The 21,292-nt window shown below is 40.1% G+C and overlaps 1 protein-coding gene and 1 pseudogene across 5 annotated transcripts in view; one reads left to right on the top strand and one right to left on the bottom strand.

The window, feature by feature from the left end:
• The window catches only part of tfb1m (transcription factor B1, mitochondrial), a 94,490-nt gene that overhangs the window by 57,147 nt on the left and 16,051 nt on the right, over positions 1–21,292 (top strand). The window lies entirely within an intron of this gene.
• On the bottom strand, positions 1,555–3,173 carry LOC133645670 (claudin-20-like; annotated as a pseudogene).

Genomic DNA, 21,292 nt, shown 5'->3' with positions numbered 1-21,292 from the left:
CAATATTCCTTCCCCCACACCTCCCTCGTCCTTTCAAAAAGACTCGACTCACACTACAACAGGAATGATTGAAAAAGCAACAGTGCCCCTGACATTTGAGGAGGTGGGATTTTTGTGTGTATGTGGGAGGTCATGCTTTCAACATGCATCAGCGTTCCCCTGTCAGCAGCCACAACCATGTGACATGTGACGGAAGCAGGAGAGTGTATGGTGACAGCTAGGTAAGAAAAGCAGCAGTCAAGTGGCTCCTATTTTGGACATTGAGAGCTTCTGCAGGTGCAGATCCAATGTTGACATGCTTGGAAAACAAGTCACTTATAGAGAATGACTCAAACCTTTTTTAGCTACCTGCCACGTAGCGAGCCCGGCGACCACGGCGCAGGAGGCTTCATGTTTGTACGACTAAATGTGTTTGGGCATTCTTAAAAAAATGTACATGGTTGCTGCCTCTTCATACTGGCTAATAAAGAGGGAGATTAGGCTAAGTAGTGTGCACACAGGCTCTGATTGAAGCTTATGGACACAATGGGAAGAGACAAGAAAAGACGTCCCGTCATAAACAAATCACTTGGCTGACAAGCGCCAGCTCTCAGACAATAATTTGGTTTCCATGGGGCTGTGGAGCAGGATGGCTGGGGCAAAACACATGCAAAAAAGCAAGCATTTATTTTCTAAAAGGACACACAAACTCATACGTAGGCGTGAGCGTGTGACAGGGCACTGGTGCATGTGTGTCTAGAATGGTTATATGGGCTGGAATGGGCAGTTCACTGACAGGGTGTTTCTGCCTAGATGGCAATAAGACAACAGCCCACATAGGCTCATTCCACTCAAAGGTTCAATTTCTTTGCCGTTTGTTTCTCCCCGTCTCCCACACCTGCTGAGAGGAGAGCAGGCATCTGTTTGTCTGCGTTTTCTCAAAGCCTGCCCAGCAGCCATGTCTCCTCCCCCTTCTCCTCCTCCTCCTCCTCATTGAACACTTTACAGCTCACCAATATCTTTACATCATTTTTCAGGCACAGGCATATTGCTTGGTTACGTCTCGGACTTCTACCGGGCATTCCGCTTTACTAACACACAAGACAGGCTCCACACAGCATGCTTAGTGGCAAGACGTCACTGGAACAGCAAACAAAAATATGGCCATTTATGAAAGGATTTCAACCTACTCTGTTGGATGTTAGAGAGGAATCAAAACGATTGTAAATAGCAGCCTAAGTGATTGCTTTTTCTTTTGATTTAAACCTTTGGTGTGGGGGAAAAATCTTCATTTGCTTAATCCTTTGCTTATGAACGCTCCAGTCATTTACCGATGAAAGATGTCTTGCATTTTGGTTAGCAGCTCCCTTCGATTGTGCAGCTCCTGATACCTTTGCTCTGTTCGTTCCAAGGTGCTGCTCATGGATTACCTCCACTGCTTGTGCTTGCAAAACAGGAAAAAAGGCAAGAGCAGTGGCTGGTTATTCTCTCTCTCATATTTTCCCCACCTGTGTGGAGCACACCTACTCTTGTAGCATAAGCCGCGGTAGTCTACCACTCGTGCCAGCTAGTTTCCTACACATAGTCCTGCAGGCTATAGCCAGTCTTATTGTCTAAAGGGGAGAGAGAGCAATACTGGTGCTGAAGTTCTTGTTGTTGGAGCAGCTGTTGCTGCTGTTGCTGCAGAAGCAATTTGTCAGGCGGGGGGAGCAGGACCAAGTCCTGTGGGCCATGTCTTTTCCCCGAGCAAGACATGCAGAAGATGGACCCCCCCATTAGGAGAAACCCAGCGGAACAAAGGCCACGTACACAGCCCCGCCAGGCTCAAACTTATTGCTCTCGGGCACAGTGGAGTCCAGGAAGTTTGTGATGACCTCGTTCGTAAACCAGGAAGCAGGCACCAGACAAAGAAAGCCAGCTGCAACGAAGCAACCACCGCTGGCAATAGCCGCATGCCGCTTGACCGCCGCCCTCCTCCCAGCGCGTGCACTTGAGTCCAGGGATGCAAGGCAAAGGCCCATGGCCGCCAGTACACAGCACAGCACCATGGTGGTGCGGGCCGTCTGCAAATATGCAGGAAGTGAAAGCACGGAGTACTTCAGTGTGCAGCTGAACATTCCCGTGCTGTACCACGTGCAGTCCATCCACAGTCCTTGCATCTGGGAGATGGCTGTGATGATGTTAGAGCCCACGTCGGCGCTGACCTTCCAATTGGGCAACAGAGTGGCCACCATGGCACCCATGATGCCCAGCAGCGCCAGCACAAATCCAAATATCTGCATGCCTGTTGATGCCATACTCCGTTATCAAGCCTCAGCCGACGTCCTCGGCAGGTAGCATTCGCCGACCCCTGCTTGTTCGGCTGTGTCTCTTCCCTCCGTTAGTCCACCCGTCTAGCAGTTTCCAGTCAAATCCTTGGTTCCTCAGCTCTTTGGCTGCAACTCCACTGGACTAGAGGAGAGAGACGCAAATGAGAAAAAGAACAGAGTGGCTGCTTTCACCCCTCATTCAGCTCACACAGACACACTTTACTGGCTGGAAACAAAGGGCGAGCAATAAGAGCTGACTCTGCCTGTCCCTAGGTAAGCAAAATAAAGAGAGTTATTGTGCGTGTGTGCATTTTCTGTGTCGTCTCCTGTGCATTACGATAGCTGATACTGGAGAGGGAGAAATAATTTTGTGCTATTATTTTATGCGCAATCCTAATGTAGACTTAAAGCTGCAGTGCCCTTAACGTAACACTCATTAACTATCTTTTACACCCCAGGGGTTTTGTAGATTTTACTAAAAAGTCAGTTTCAAAACACTACCGTCACATTTGGAAAAATACAAAAAATGTAACAAGTCACAGGAATGTAACTTTCTCAGTCTGCTGATTCCAGCATGAAATGTATTTACCTAATTAAGGTAATCCTCCTCAGCTCTTAATGGTGTTTTCCTTTGTTTACGTCCCAATAAAACAATTGCTTACCCTGACTGCTGCTGCTGCAGAGCTGACGCGTCACGTTGTTTGCAATGATTCCGGTAAACACACACGTGGTTTGCACACAAAATTATGGCAAGCTGTTGAGGGGGACGATTCAGCCCGGACCGCGGTTCCGTTGGAACCACCCATCTCCTTAGCAACCGCGGAGGAGAGCACATCTCAACGCGACAGACCACACAGGCTGGACCCAAGCCTGGTGGGAGGAAGAGCCGCGGTGCACTTGTGTGTGCGTTCTCTACTCTTGATCGCCCCCTCTCACTCTCTCCACTCCCTAGTGTGTGCGTGTCTGTCAGTGTGTGTGCGCTTGCGCATGTGTGTGTGCCTGCCTCACTACCTCCGCTACTTGGAAAGCAACAGAACGCTCCCAACTGCGCATGCCGCCTGTCAACAACTGACAATCAAACATTGTTTGCTTGTCAAACTATACATACATTGGACATCTTTAAAAGTTTAACCAGCTTATTGTGGTATTAAATTAATATGCATGTTATTTACTTAAAGTAATAAAACATAGCTGCCTATTTTTTCATGAATAAATCACTTCCTTCCACACAATGACCAAATTCAGCAAAAACATAGCTTTACGGGTCCCCTATTATATAAAAAAAAAAAGATAATATAATGGCAATATAAGCTCCAACTGTGAGAAAATTCTGTCATCTGTATCAAAGAGAAGAGTTCTGTCATGGAAATACATTTTTGTAATTTTATGCAACCAATCAAAAAATGAAGATGCAACAAAAATAATGCAATCTAAAAAATTGCAAACAATGAAATTGCAATTCAAACATGTATTTGTAAGTATATATGTATATATATGTGTGTATATATATATATATATATATATATATATATATATATATATATATATATATATATATATATATATACATATATATATATATATATATACATATATATATCCATCCATCCATTTTCTACAGCTTGTCCCTATATATATATATATATATATATATATATATATATATATATATATATATATATATATATATATATATATATATATATATATACAGGACTGTCTCAGAAAATTTGAATATTGTGATAAAGTCCTTTATTTTTTGTAATGCAACTACAAACATGAAAATGTCATACATTCTGGATTCATTACACATCAACTGAAATATTGCAAGCCTTTTATTATTTTAATATTGCTGATTATGGCATACAGCTTAAGAAAACTGAAAAATCCTATCTCAAAAAATTTGAATATTTCCTCAGACCAAGTAAAAAAAAAAGATTTATAACAGCAAAACAAAATCAAACATTTGAAAATGTCAATTAATGCACTCAGTACTTGGTTGGGAATCCTTTTGCACGGATTACTGCATCAATGTGGTGTGGCATGGAGGCAATCAGCCTGTGGCATTGCTGAGGTGTTATGGATGCCCAGGATGCTTCAATAGCGGCCTTTAGCTCATTTACATTATTGGGTCTGGTGTCTTTCAGCTTCTTCTTCACAATACCCCACAAATTCTCTATGGGGTTCAGGTCAGGGGAGTTGGCAGGCCAATCGAGGACAGTAATGCCATGGTCAGTACACCAGTTACTGGTGGTTTTGGCATTGTGGGCAGGTGCCAGATCATGCTGGAAAATGAAATCATCATCTCCATAGAGCTTTTCAACAGATGGAAGCATTTTGGGGACATTTTGTGGCAGATTGAAATCAATTGTATATTATTTTATAACATGCTCTGGTTGATAGTCCGCGATTACAGAGTGTTTATTAGACTGAATATCACACATTATTAATAAAAAGGAAATACGTTTAAAAAGACATTGTCATGCGGCAGAACAAATATGAATAACTTCTACAACATGTAATGTACAGAATATCAGAAGCATTTATTCAGGTATAAGTATCATATTTTACATTACCAAACATATTTGACAATCAAACCATGATCGTAACAATAATAATAATAATGGATTAGATTTATATAGCACTTTTCTATAAACTATCCACATTTTGTGTTATTATTGTGGGAAACGGGTAACTAAACATGGTGTAGATCCTCTTCTGAATGCAATTGCTTCTACAGCAGGAATACACACTACTTATTCCAACAAAATACAAACTTTGGCAAGACACCAACGTACTGCAGGTGATTTTTTTGTTCTCATTAAAAGTGTGTTCATGTCCTTTTTGTGTTGAGCTGTTTTTTTAAAAAAAAAAGCATTTCATTAAAGCAAACTAATTGTCCAGACATGGTAATAAAAACTTGAAAATTATCTGTATATGGGTGCATTTGTTAACGTCGAAAAATTATGTTTATTTGCGATTATCGCGATTAATTTTGAATTAAAGATGAACAAACTATGATCATTGCAATTAGATATTTTAATCGTTTGACAGCCCTAATAAAAAGACAAAACATTTTTCTATATTCAGTGTTTTCATTACGATATGAAGGAAAAATGTCCTTCCCAGTGGACGTGATGACATTATAGCACGGATGGGCAAACTACGGCCCGCTGGCCACATCCAGCCCGCTGGTCCCTTTAATCCGGCCCGCTAAATATTAAAACATAATTGAGCAAAGATCTGTCTATCTTGTCAGTCAACTACACACGTGAGAGCTATAAGTGTTGTTGTTTTTTGTTTTGTTTTTAGCAAATAGGCTAACCTAGCATGGTGTTGCTGTGAAAATGTGACTGTAATGTTAGCATTCTAGTTCATTAGCATTAAAGCTAAAAACACTATGTCATGTTCCCAGTGGGGCTTACTAAAGACACTTTTAAACTATCTAAATTCCAGCATTTAGGCTAGATTTTGGGCAACACACTTCTAATACAAATTATTTAAATAGTAAATGACAACTTTTGTTGCCAGGCTATATATTACGTTGGTACTTGGGTTTTCATGCCCTCCACTTTTATTCAGTTTTTAACAAAATCAAATCACTGCGTTTCCCTGGTTTATGTATTCTGTTTGTATTCTAACAGTGCGCGTAATAAACTTGTCCGTCTGCCCACATATCATTCTGCAGAATCAAGTGCCCAAACAAAGCATCCACACTTTGGTGACTAAGTCTATGTTTTGTGTGTTTTTTTTCGTGGAGTATGGCTGCAAAATGACCCACCATTGGGCTAAAAAAAAATAACACTGCTGTGTGGTTGCAAAGTCACGAAAGTGTGATATGTTGTGCCATAAAGCTCAGCGCAAACGGATGATTTGATCGAAAAAAATGTAATTGATTAAATTACTGAAATAAACCAATGTACCTCAATATGTCAAATTGTACAGTTTATTTATGTTTTTTTACATCACCATTAAATCACTTAGCATTGTTTGAGCTTCAACACCTTTGCCTAGACCAGTGCTTCGCAATTATTTTCTGTTGGGCCCCCCTCTTAGGAAAAATGTATTATTTTGCGCACCCCCACTCTCCTCCATGAATATAAATATTGTATAGATTGTCTATAAAATTGTTATACCTATACCTCTGCATACCACTGTAAACTTATTAACATTAAATTAAACAACACACCGGTCTTTCCTTGTCTCACACCGTGGCTACAGTGAAGCCAAGTGATACGATACGTTTCATCATATTGTGGTACGGCAAAAAAAGCATGTTCCCCGTGTCACCCGCGCCCTGCCTCGCATCGCACCGCACCCCCTCAGGGGGACCCGCTGCACTATTTGAGAAGGACTGGCCTAGACAAAGATAATAATGCTAAGCTTTTGTCTTTAATGTCAAAAATGTAATAATCTAACAATATGTTTGTTATTGTGAATGCAATTTTGCAGTGTTAATATAATATGCCAAAATGTTTGGATACCATATGGGGCAATAATCTTTATTCTGTCCGTCATGTCTATATTTAACTATAATGCAGCACAACTGAGAAGGGTCTGCTGTCATCATGATCTTATGGCCTGGTCAGCTGTGTCTTAATGATCTTTTGTTTATTTTTGTGGTAGAGCATACCTCACCACATAGAACCCTCCCTTGGGCATTATCTTCATGAGACATCCATCAGTGGTAGTCTAAACCTCCCAGCTGCTCCCCTGCATGTGCCTGCTTATCTCCTTCTTTCAGTAGAGGGCGTACAGACGGGGACATTGTGGATTCATGAATGACAAACAGGACAAAATGAAAGTGGGGTTGCAAAGAGGACGACCTGATAGACCTGATACCTTTGGACACGTTTTCACTAAAAAGAGTCTGCTCTGGGGGGTATTATTTAGCCAAACCCCCAACGAAAATCTAATGTTAAAAGCATTGACTTGAAGTAATGTACAACCATTGTTTTCAAATAGGTTGGAGTAGAAATCCTTTTGTTTAGCTATTGGTCTGTTTAATTTCAACAGTTAAATGCTTCCTGCAGCCGCTTCATTCTTGAAAATCTCTCCAGAGAGACACTCAAATATTCAATCTGAGTATGGTAAGACGGTGGGAATCACAGCGTCTTCAATCTGTTGACAGTTCTTGTATTGGAAGTACCGCTGCTGCTTGAAAAGAACATTTACACTTTTCCGCAGGCACAGTCGAGTTTGTTGTGTGTAACCTGTCTCCTTGTACCTGATGGATCCTAAGTGCTGAGGCTGGTGTTGCTCCGTGGGGAATATGATAAATAAATAAATAGATGATATAAGGAAGGAGGAAGAAAGTGCGAAGAGAGAAAGAGCAAAATACAGTTAACGTGCAGGCGGAGAGTGCAGATGTGACGCTGCGATGTGTGAAGATATCGCAGACTATTAAAAGCGTGGTTCCCCTCTTTTGATTATCACCTCACAGACAGAGCTCTTTGGTCTTTTCTATACCACTGCTGGACCAGTCTTGCTACAGCATGATCATCTTTTATCGTTTCATTTGCATTCCCCCCCTTTTATGAGGTCCCTTTTGTCATCGGTTTCCACGCTTGTCTCGCAAAGGCAGTTTGTTCACAGCTAAGATTTAAGGTGATGTGTGATAGCTGCTATGTTGCTGCCATTGGGATCTTATAGCACGGCATGGCCAGGCTCTATGTGTCAAACTGTCCAAAGAATGTGACAACTTGTAACATCACCCATTTAAATAACATTTCTGACTTTGAAAAACCCATCTAAACTATTTACCTACGTTGACAAACTCTGAATAGAGTTTGAGAACTTGTATAAGGAAGGCAGCTCTCAAAGGAGCTGATCCTGTCTGATGTCCTGTGTGCACGCCTTGGGCGACTCCATGGGAAGTACGCTGGGCTGCCTGCACAGGAAGCCAAAGCCCTTCCTCCTAAAAGCCCTCAAGTAACATTAGCCTTGTGTAATCAGCCGCATTGACTGCTGCCTTCTCTTCTTGAAAGCCTGCCTTTTTGCGTTGGTGTGGAGGTTGTTTTCTCAAGGTATTGTCATGATTAATGTAACTCTTCTTTCATGGTTGCAACATCCCTGTGAGCTCTTCTCGCCTGTGTTCCCTGGCTGTATATAGCTTTTCCAACCCTTTTTGCATCTTCTCTGAACCAGTCATTATGTAAGTGCAAGTGTTGGTGTTTCAGGTAGCAAGGTGCCTTGTGCCCTATAGGCCTCTGCCATCCCATCTCAGTTGGAGGGACATGACAAATTACAGCTCATACACCTCTGGGTCAAAACTCGTCATGAAAGAGGTGGTAATGGGAAAGAAGATATGTCGAACAAAAGGTCAAAGTTTCAGTGATACAGGTCCCTATTGAGCTTTGGGAAGGTCAAACACAGGAAATACGGTAAAGCGCAAGTGTGTTGATATGGATGTGAGACTTTTCGATAAAAGTGGGGCAGAAAAGGCCTTCGGCTGCAGACAAGACTATTGACTTTCAGACAGTGATCTTTGTATGTATTTTGCCCTTTCAAACACTCGACCATGGAAATCCTTGCTGTCCGTTTTTACTGTAGCTCTTAGGGTTTCTATAAAATGTCTCAATGCACACTATTGCATCAGCTTATTTTCTGTTTTACCCTTTCTGATTAAGCGTAGACACACTATTCGACAGAGCAAGACCCTCTGACAAACGTGTAAGGGATCATTTGTATGTATCTTGGGCTGTCCTTAGGGTACTGGTTAGTGATGTGTGGATCAATACTGATACCAGCTTTAATATTGATTCTCAAATCAAAATTCTAATACTTTTGTTACTTAAGTTATTTAAAGGCCTACTGAAACCCACTACTACCGGTCTGATAGTTTATATATCAATGATGAAATCTTAACATTGCAACTCATGCCAATACGGCCGGGTTAACTTATAAAGTGCAATTTTAAATTTCCCGGGAAACTTCCGCTTGAAAACGTCTATTTATGATGACGTATGCGCGTGATGTCACGACGGCGACGGAAGTATTCGGACCCAATGTGTCACCATACAAACTGCTCTGTTTTCACTGTGAATGTCCATTTCGCGTTCTCGACTCTCATTTTCAAGAGGATATAGTATCCGAGGTGGTTTAAAATACAAATCCGTGATCCACAATAGAAAAAGGAGAGAGTGTGGAATCCAATGAGCCCTTGTACCTAAGTTACGGTCAGAGCGAAAAAAGATACACCCTGCACTACACTCTAGTCCTTCACTCTAACGTTCCTCATCCACAAATCTTTCATCGTCGCTCAAATTAATGGCGTAATCGTCGTTTTCTCGGTCCGAATCTCTCTTGCTCCATTGTAAACAACGGGGAATTGTGAGGAATCCTTCCTCCTGTGACGTCACGCTACTTCCGGTATAGGCAAGGCTTTTTTTATCAGCGACCAAAAATTGCAAACCTTATCGTCGTTGTTCAATACTAAATCCTTTCAGCAAAAATATGGCAATATCGCGAAATGATCAAGTATGACACATAGAATGGATCTGCTATTCCCGTTTAAATAAAAAAAAATCATTTCAGTAGGCCTTTAAGATAATGTGTATCATTAACAGGAACACAGTGTAAAAAAGTAACAACTTGTGAATGAGGCAATGTGTCATTGGATACGTACTTCTGGTGGCCTTTCATTTTGTTCTGCAACGCTAAACTACTAATATCCGAGTGGGCTTTGTTTATAATAGTAAGGGAAGCGTCTGAAAATCTGGGAACTAAATCGTTACCAAGAAATCTCTTCACCAATGTGTTTCTGAAGGTGTCTAATAACATGTCCTAAAAAGTTTAAATTCAACTCCTGGGGGAAACCTCATAAAAAACTGCACAAAGTCTGGGTACCAATAACCGATTTTTTGAAAATTTGAAAATGCTTAATTTGGCCTTAAGTAACTTGTGAGGGGTCAAACTAGGGTTTTTTTTTATTATCCTGAGTTCATTTATAGCATTTGTTTTTCACTACAACTATTCCTTAGTGGAAAAACTGCCACACCCTTTTACCATTTACATAAAGTTGCATTTATTACAATTCGTTTCACATTAGTCAGAGCAAACAGTGATCCCCCTTGTGGAATGCTTTATGAGTCAATGTCTGCCTCTGAGTATTCATCATAAAGGCCATCATCATGAATAGCATTCTTGCAGGTAATGCCTTGACAGACTCCACAAGCTGAGATGCACTTGACGCTATTCTTTTTGCAGCTGCATCGCAGACTGCTGCAATCTCCATGGCAATTGCAGCTTGTGAACTGGAGTAGCTCTTCAGGAGCCATGGCGTCTACAGTTGGAACTGGCTCATAACCATGAACACCTATTGTCCATCCATAGTCACTGGGGTCCAGAGACATGCTCTGTAGAAGAAGCCAGTCCCGAGTTTGTAGGTAGGCACGGAGCGAATGCTGTGCTGCTGCACCCTCTGTTGGAGGTAGAGTCTCCGGGTTGATCAGCCCAGCCGCTGCCTTACGTGAGAAGATGTTGTATCAAACTTCACCCAGAGTAGTACCTGGTCCATGGTAGATGTAGTGGAAGATTGCAGTACCAGCCTGACTCACTGCATCCTTGGTAGCGCGTATGTCCAGGAAGATGTCCATATGCCATCTCCGTTCCTGTCATTAAGGTAGCAGTATTTGTAGTTTTGTGTCTCTGAATAAGACTCAGTGTATCCCAGCCGGTGCAACTTGTTGATCATTCATTTTGACCCAAATCTATGATCTCAGAGATGAGAGGGCTTGCACCTTTGACTTCACCTCCATGGTTGATGTCGTTGACTGTCCATCCAGCTTTTTCTGCATCTCTCTCCCTACTTCAGCTGCTCTCTCAGCATTGACTTGGTCATCTTCTGTGCTTGTGAATCCTGTAGAGAAAGATACAAGCATCTCTTTGTTGCGTTCGTGGTCGAACGGGTTGTTCTCCTCGAACCACTGGAGGGCAAGTTTAACTGCCTCTGCATCACGCTTCATCTGGGCTTTCCCAAGGTCTCTGTGGAGTGGAGCATGTTGGTTTACACCTTCCTCCATATGCTTGTTGATATTAGAGAAGTGGCTGAGGGTGAGCACCCAGCACTTGTGGCCAGCATCACTGCTTCTCATCCTCCCTCTGCTCAGTCCACCTTCTGATTTGGCCGCCTTCATTAACGTCTGCTCAATGCAGATGTCACACCAGGTGCCAGACCAATCGTGGCTGGAATACCGGACAACATGGTTCCCATGGGCAGTGAAACGTTCGATGGTCTCTTCGTAACCAGGCAAAGTTTCCAGTTCCTTTATCAGTTGACAGCACCTTTGGCATACTGATGATGGCCTGCAGCTGCAAAGATGTCCAGCATCCAGGTAGCAATGCAGGACAGGTGCCCATCGTGGTCTGCAAGCCGCTCAGTTCGGATGAACATCTTAATAACATTTACCATGTGGTGGTACTGCACCCAGAGTGCAGGTGTTCGTCCCCATTTGGCGAGTCTTTTGAAGGTTCCTTCAAATCTCTGCTCAAACAGTACCACCACTGGATCCGTGTGACTGGCTCCCATCTTCCCATCATCTACCATCTCCATAAAGGTCCTCATTCTAACAAGCTCCTCCTCAGTGAAGGCATGTTTCATGATGTGCTGATACATGGCTGCACTAATGAGGAGGTGAGCACGGATTGCCTTGTCAAAACACCCTCAATCCAGGATGTGGCTAGCTGTCGTACTCCCCGGATAAATCAGCTGAATCAGCTCTAGTAGTCCAGAATCCTCCATGATGTTACCAATGGATCCAATCAACTACTCTGCCCTCAAAACACATCAGTTTAGAAATCAAAGGGACACTCTTTCTTAGAAAAAAGCAGATTAAAACAGAAATGTTAAACATAGAGCCTAGGGAATTCTTAATACTAGTAATGACAACATTTAGTTCTAACCTTATAATCAATGCAGTGAAGTGAAACATTTCAAATTGATAGAAAAAGATTTCAATAATACTTACGTAGCTGACATTAAAAGCAGTATATTGTGTCCACCCATGTTCAACAAAGAAAAGGGATGCAAATGGATCCAGCTTGTTTGGTGCTAATGTTAAACTCATAACATCCTCACATTGAAATGCCAATCAACTACAGCAACCATCACTAAACACTGACTTGGCCCATTCATCATGTCAAACAGTAAAGAATAAACTATTATCTGTTTTCATTTTATTATTATTATTTTTTTACATATACCCTGCATGGTATGTGTGAGTAGGGGGCATTGTCGGGATGAACGATGACCTGGGAAAGGAGGTGTGGCCATTTTTCCACCAGGGAGTGGTCTTGGTGAAAAATAAATACTTGCAATGAACTCAGAATATTGAAGAACCCCTAGTTTGACCCCTCACAAGTTACTTAAGGCCAAATTAAGCATTTTCGAATTTTCAAAAATCGGTTAATGGTACCCGACTTTGTGCAGTTTTTTACGAACTTTCCCCCAGTAGTTGAATTTCAACTTTTTAGGACATGTTACTAGACACCTTTATAAACACATTGGTGAAGAGATTTCTTGGTAACGATTTAGTTTCCAGATTTGCCAAATACCCCATAAAATGACCTTACTATAAACTCTCCGACGAAATTAGATGAGTTATTTCCGTTTCACACTCGTTTTGTATCGATCTATTGAGAACCAACTCCTTCTGATGACTCACTTGTTTTGCCAACATGAAATAATGGCATTTAGCCCATTCTTTGTTTTCTGTCTGTGGGGGGTAAGGAGGCTGCAGAGGTGGTGCAAGCATGTTCACAGCATCCTTGGCGTAAGGCTGGGTGACGTGTGATTTACAGTGGAGTTTCCTTGCATGTTGAGGTTATCGGTGAGAAGGATTAATGGCAGGCTGCAGTATATATTATAGTGGTGCTACCTAGTGAAGCCGTGTAGCAAGGCCATATATAAATCATAATAGTAAAGTGACATGGACAAGCTGATGGCCGGAATGCTGCCGCCCGTATAGTCCCGGTATCGACTTTTCCTCTCGGTCTTCTCTTAAATCATCAAGTGCAGAATATAAATGGCCTAATTATTCCGGCAGAGGGTGGAATTAAAGGCGTGGGTTTTTATTGCTTCTCCCGAACAGATGGTGGTCTGATCTTGCATCACCAAAACACTGATAGAAGCATTTTACAATTCAGATACTGCATATGTACATATAAATATATGTAGGCTACAGCCAAATCCTGCATGTGGATATGGCAGGTGGAAAGATTGATTCTTATAATGCTGACCGAATGATGTAGCCATATTTCTCGTCACCCTCACTTTTGGATATAAATTGTCCTTTAGAACTGAACGAGTAGGAAGTAGAAAGACCTGATCAGTAAAGGTTGTCGAAGCCTTTGACTTGATACGCATTAAAACAAAATATGTGGGTCGTCAGACAACCCGGCTCCACTCTTGCCCCCTTACTGCGCCTAATGCAGTAGCGAGAAAAGACACAGGCCTATCTATAGATTTGACAAGATAGCACTGCAGTTTACCAACACAGCTAAACGAGGACACTGTGCTTTGAAGAAGACATCCAAACATGTCGTTAACAATAATCCATCATTAAGATTTTTTCCTCGCCTGATTCCAATATCACCAATCTAAAAGTCCACATCGGGTGCTCAGTTAGGTCTTTTTAATTTCACTCCTTTATGCTTGTTTGCATGACAAATTAATAACATTGAGGTTCTCACCCAGGGTTTCCCACCTACCCTTGAATTGAATTGTCGCTTATTTAGCTAACAAAAATATATGTCTCGTATTGATCTGAAAAGGGACACCGTAAAAATCCAAAATGGGTACCGCAATTTCCAGCCTTTAGAGCACACCTAAATATAAGCCACACCCACACAATTTTTGGGTGAATATTATTTTATACGAGTGCAGCTGGGATAGGCTCCAGCACCCCCCGCTACCGCGAGAGTGAAAAGCAATAGAAAATGGATGGATGGACATATATTAACCGCACGAGTCTATAAACCGTAGGCGTTTTCATTAAAAACATGATATATTTACACAGGCACTTGTGTTCATTCACAAATTAAACAAAAGACAGTGCCTGTAACAAATCATGCTATAGCCTTTCAGAGCCCATCAGTGGTGGTTGATTTCCATTCCATGCGGCGGCTGTTTCCTTTTTCGATGGCCATGGTCGATAGTCGTCGGCTTTGGGGCTGCATAGTGTGCATTTCATCAATGAGGGTTAGTCCATAACGCGCTAAATGGCTGACTGAATGATTGTGTGAGTGCGTTTGATTTAATGTGAACAATTGTATTGGTCTGATGTGACTAGGCTTAAAACTTGTGAACCTGGAAAATCCATAAATTAGCTGCAGCATTGTACAAAGCGTAGGGTTCAAAGTGAGAGAAAAAAGTAGCGGCTTTTAGTGCGGAAATTACTATAGTAAAAGGACAATTTTTACAACACACCTTTGTCACTAATGAGAGAATAAAATAACAGAATTCACAGTCTTTTCTGTTACTGTATTGGTGATGGTGTTTGTGGCATGCGTTCCAGCCCTCCCCAGCATTGGTTGCGTCAAGAAGGGCATTTGGTGTAAACACGAAGCTAAATCGTAACCCGATTGTCTCGCTGTGTCGATCCTAAATGGGAAAAAAATTAGATTAACAGAGTTTATTCTGTTAATTTTGTTATAAATGATCAATCATATAAATAAATAATGATATGTTTCCTTTGTACTGATATTACTTTCATTGAATTAAGGTTTGAGTCCAATGGTATAACAATCCCTTTTTAGGGAGTTGGCAACCTTATTCTAAACTCTTATCTGCAAGTTTTCTTTCAATCGAGGACTCCAAAGTTAGATTTAGTTTTTTTATATATAATGGGCCGAGGGAGACAATTGGTAGAAAATGGATGGATGGGCCTCAAAAACCACCCAGAACTAAAAAGCACTTAAAGGGAATCAAATGTATTATTATGATGATGACTAATACCACTGATGGTTGTTGTTTGTTTTGTGTGCCTAGCCAGTGCGCAGCTAGCGGACCAACGAGTGATAAGCTCCTCTGTGCACTGCCTTGCCAGGCCATTGGTTCACACACACACACACACACACACCGACGCGCACGCACACAGACACACGCACAAACACACAGTGGTTTGTGCACAGCCACCGCACCATCCCCCCTCACCATCCTCCCCTTCCCTCCATTAAGCTATAACATTCATGTAAAACAATGTTGACAAAGGAGCACCAAATGCACAGATGTGGGATTATGAAACTGTCTTCTGATGTAGTATGTTTTATGTTATTCCATTCTGTTGTTTGGAAGATGATCGGGGGCAGTGTGTGTGTGTGCGTGTGTGCTTGTCGGTTAAAACAAAAGAGATCCTAAAGCCAAAGAGAGTGACTCGGCTGGGTCTGTCACGACTACTTTAACGTGTTGTCACGTAAACTTAGGGCTCACATGGGATGGATTGAGAGGCAACACCTCCATGGATGATATGGCCTAAAATCTATATTGCGATATATATTGCAGCCTCCTGCGATGACGATATCTATCACTATAAATTATTTGCTATAAAAATTATGATAGAAGCATTTCAAAACAAGTTACCAAGACTCCTAATGTGACTGCTGATGCATGCGATAACACATTACATAATTTCTGGTTGTATTAATTTCTCAAAACTATTATTGATTGATTGATTGATTGATTGATATATTTTTATTTCAAATATGCATAAAAACAAGAGTTAGCCTGATCCAATACAGTGCTATAGCCTTAACAGCCATTATAACAAAATGAAAACAATGTAGAATAAAAAACGAAAACAAATGTGCATTGGACTTTCTTTTATTCTTTTCTTCTTCTTTTTTTTACATATTTGAAAAGGAGTGAGAAGAAGTTTACACTTATTTAATACCACCCCTTTTCTTTAAATCATAAATTACTCTGAGCTAGAACTACCTGTTCACTCTATGTACAAACTTAATGAACTTGTATATACATAAATTATAGATGTATACATACACATGCACACTACACACATACATAGTCACACCATTACCACTAGTGATCATGGAAATGGTATCATGCCACTACAGCAACACCACTGCCTCAATGGGCAGCCCCATACTCTTCTGTAACACAAACAACCCAATATCAAAGCCCTTCTTCATCTCTGTACCTCTGGAATATCATGTACCTATACTTCTTTTCAAACTGGTTTATGTTTGGACATTGCTTTAACTCCACATTCAAACCATTCCATAGTTTCACTCCACAAATTGAAATACAAAAACTTTTAATGGTCGTTCTATAACTAAGCATTTTGACATTTTAATTCCCCCTTAAATTATAACCACCCTCTCGTGTGCTGAACAATTTTTGAATGCTTCCTGGGAGTTTATTTATGTTGGCTTTATACATTATTTGTGCAGTTTGATACAAAATAATATAATTAAATTTCAATGTTTTTGACTGTAAGAATAGTGAGTGAGTATGGTCCAGATATCCAACCTTGTTGATGATGCGTACAGCTCTTTTCTGAAGTATACTTATTGAGTTTAATGAGCTTTTATAATTGTTCCCCCAGACTTCCACGTAGTAGGTTAAGTATGGTAAGACTAATGAACAGTAAAGAATGTGGAGTGATTTGTGATCCAGAACCTGCTTTGCTTTATTTATTACTGAGATGCTTCTTGACAGCTTAGATTGTACATGTTTTATATGCGATTTCCAGTTAATTTGATAGTCAATTGTAACTCCAAGGAATTTTATTTCAAAAACCCTTTCAATATCCACCCCATCTATTTGTATCTGCACCCTTGTTTCACGTGTCCTCTTTCCAAACAGCATTAACTTAGTCGTAGTCAGGTTTAATGACAATTTATTATAGTCAAACCAAGTTTTTAGTTTACTAATTTCTTCCATAATGACTTCCTGCAATTGATTTAAGTCATCCCCTGAACAAAAAATATCAGTGTCATCAGCAAATAACACTAATTTCAATAATGTAGAGACTTTACATATATCATTGATATACAGGATGAACAATTTTGGCCCCAACACTGACCCCTGGGGTACACCACAAGCAATATCCAAACATGATGAACAGCAATCCCCCAATTTCACAAACTGTTGTCTCTTATTTAAGTAACTTTTAAGCCAGTCTAGTACAACTCCCCTGATTCCATACTTTTCCATTTTATTGATTAATATATCATGGTTAATTGTGTCAAATGCTTTTTTTAGATCAATAAATATTCCCATTGCATATTGTTTCTTGTCTATGGCATTTGTGATTTCCTCTATTGTTTCAACTATTGCCATTAATGTAGATCTGTTTGATCTAAACCCATATTGACAGTCAGAGAGTAATACCGGTATATGCTTTTCTATAAATGTATCTAACCTGTTATTGAATAGTTTTTCTAATATTTTAGAGAATTGTGGAAGTAAAGAGACGGGTCTATAGTTTGTGAAGTGGTGTTTGCTCCCAGTTTTAAACAGAGGTATAACTTTAGCTATTTTCATTTAATTTGGAAATGCGCCGGTTTGAAATGACAAATTACAGATATATGTTAATGGTTTTGATATCCCTGTAATTACCTTTTTCACCAATGCCATACTAATGTCATTGGAGTCAGTGGACATTTTGTTCTTACATTTGTTTACAATATCCAACACTTCTTCTTCACCCACTGCATTTAAAAACATAGAATTGGGATTTCTCTCCAACAATCCCTCCATATTTTTACCAGTTGTCCGTGGATCTGGGATTTTTTCTGCAAGTTCAGGTCCAATACTTACAAAGAATTTATTGAAGGCATTAGCCACATCTTCAATATTATCATTTTATTTTCCATCATTCGTGAAATACGTTGGATAGTTATTAGAAGAGGTACTATTTCTTATAACACTGTTTAATAAATTCCAAATTCCGTTGATATTGTTTTTATTATCATCCAGTAATTTCTTATAATAATCTCTCTTATTTGACCTTATAAAATGAGTTAATTTGTTTTTATATTTTTTATATTTATTTTTGCTTCCCTTGTTTTCAATCTTATAAATTCCCTGTAAAGAGTGTTTTTCTTTTTGCACGCATTTTGCAATTCCTTTGTGATCCAAGGACAATTAGTATATTTTCTTTTACTGGTGCATTCTTTTATTGGGCGATTTGTATTATATAATGACCTAAATATTCTCAAGAATATATTGTAAGCACTATTAACATCACCATTTTTATAAATTACATCCCAATTCTGCTCCAGTAAATCATGTTTAAATGAACTAATGGATTTCTCTGATCTCGTTCTTCTGTATTGGGTTGGCTTTTCTAATTTTTTTGTCCTGTAGTTTCCATTAAATATCAGAGAAACTGGGAGGTGGTCAGTGATATCTTTGATCAATAGCCCACTTACGGTCTTATTCTCAGTATCCTTAGTGAATATGTTGTCAATTAGAGGGGCAGAGTGGGATGTAATTCGACTTGGTCTGGTGATTTTGGGATATAGACTCATACTGTACATTGTGTCAATGAAATTATCTATATCATTATTTTTACTGGGATTTAACAGGTCAATATTAAAGTCTCCACAAATGAAGACAGCTTTATTAATGTTACTCTTCTTTGAAAACAGGCATTCCATCCAATCTGTAAAACGTTCAATGCATGTACCTGGCGATCTGTATATACAACTAATAATGACATTTCTACTTTTTTCCATACAAATTTCAACTGTTAGACATTCAAGTAGGTTATCAACCACAGTTGTCATATCATCCAGACGTTTGAATCTCAAGGTGTTATCCACATAGATTGCCACCCCTCCACCACCCTTGTTTTGTCTATTCACATTAATAAGGTCATAACCATCCAGTTCAAAATCTGTCACTTTTTCACTGTTAATCCAAGTTTCAGATACTGCAATTATGTTAAATGGTTGTGAAAAGGTGTGTAAATAGTCCTTGATGTCTTTGAAATTCCTGTTTAGACTTCTACTATTGAAATGGATAATTGATAATTTGCCTTTAGTAATAATATTCTGGTTGTACTGTTCAGTGGTGTAGTAGCAGCAGTTCTCATTGATATTGAGGAGGAAATTATTATCCGGGTCTATATCATGTTTCAAGTCTTGTAGGTGGTGCTCAGTGTATTGAGATGCTTTCAACTGTACATTGTCATATTCACTTACCAACTGAATTATGTGGCTAGTGTCATCTTGCGTATTGTCAATGTGTGTCATGATTGTGTTTAATCGCTTTTACCTTACAGTCCAGTTCAAACGTCATATTCGTTCAGATCTTCGATGTTTCTAATCACAAGCACTTTGGCGTTCTCCGGAGTACCGTTGATTTTGATGAATACTTTACAGTTCGCAGTCCAAGTTTGTAGAATTTTCTTCTCTCTCCTCATTTGGCGTGCTATATCAGCATTTCGTTTGGTCAAATGGTCGTTCATGTATACGTTTGTTCCTTTTACCTTTCTTCCCTGTTTTAGCAACGTGATTTTGTGCTTTCTGTTTACAAATCTCAGGACTACGCTCGGCTTGTTGTTTGTTCCTCTCCTGGGCAAAAGGTGACATGCTTCGATGCTGTTACAGTCCAGTTGTATGTCCTTGGACTGCATGAAGACCGCTACCTGTCGCTCCATTGAAATAATATCCAACTCCACCGGCTCCCCTCCATTCGCTGGGGTTACTGCTCGTGCGTAAGACCGGGGTTTGATGCTAAGTCGGGTGATGATCACATCCTTGATCCGTGTGTACCGCTCAATATCAGCAACTCTGTTCTCCAGAATTGCGATTTTCTTATCTTTCTCCAGATTGTCAGCCCTCATCTGATCCAGCTGCACAACAAGGGCCATGATGGTTTTCTGCTGCTCCTTGATCGTAGCAACTTCTTCGATCAGAGTGTCGAATGACTTTTTAAGTTCGCTATAATCAGCCTTGGGCGCCATCTCGTCTTTGTAACAGCGCACCGGCTAGTTACTCCAGACATTCACTTGTTAGATTAATTGCAAACTTCCTCCTTACATTATTAAACGTAAATGTTTGGAGTAAAATTTGTGAGCGCCAGTTCAGCTACCGGAACAGGAAGTGACATCATTCTGATACATATTTTATTATTCTGCTTGCTAATTTACTTTTAATATCTGGTTACTTTCCAGTCGAACATGGTTTTATCTACACTTCTGTTAAGATGTAATTACCACTTATTCTTCTATTCTTTGGATATTTTACAATAGTTTTGGGCGAACTACATATTTGGGTATCGATCAGATACCAAGTGGTTACAGGGTCAGTATTGGTCATATTAATGCTGATACTCATATTTGAAATTTTCAAGATCATTGAATGATTCAATTTTTGATCACAATTGGGGATAGGTTGATTGGCAGCACTAAATTGGCCCTAGTGTGTGAATATGAGTTTGAATGTTGTCTGTCTATCTGTGTTGGCCCTGCGATGAGGTGGCGACTTGTCCAGGGTGTACCCCGCCTTCCGCCCGATTGTAGCTGAGATAGGCTCCAGTGACCCCCCGCAACCCCAAAAGGGACAAGCGGTAGAAAATGGATGGATGGATGGAATTATAACCAGGCAAAAACATGGGATGGCGGTGTAACAATATCAATTAAATATTTTAATTATTTTCTACTATTGGCTCTAAATTAAATAATTTGGGTTTTGCCCCTGTGTCCTGAGACTTATATCCTGAGTTTGTAAACAATAATGAAAACAAAAAACTATTTTATAATTGTAAAAAATATTGATCTAACCACTGTGGTATCGTCTTATACTACTTGGTATTGTTGCTGTCGATATATGTATCGATCCGCTCACCTTTGTTTACATTCAAGAGCTGTATCTTGCGGTTAGCATGTCCTAATACTTTGTGTAGTGTAGCATGTTTAGTTAGCTATTCCTTGTACTCTAGGGATGATACTTGTAAGAAACATAGTTTATTTGCCGCCATGGAGGCAATGACTGCTGACTTAGAAGTGGTTTTGCACTTTGAAGGGAAATTAGCCGCT

Source organism: Entelurus aequoreus, linkage group LG03 (assembly GCF_033978785.1).
Source record: "Entelurus aequoreus isolate RoL-2023_Sb linkage group LG03, RoL_Eaeq_v1.1, whole genome shotgun sequence".
Taxonomy (NCBI): domain Eukaryota; kingdom Metazoa; phylum Chordata; class Actinopteri; order Syngnathiformes; family Syngnathidae; genus Entelurus; species Entelurus aequoreus.
Note: the sequence above shows the minus strand (reverse complement) of the source record. Positions and strands in the feature narration are given on the sequence as shown.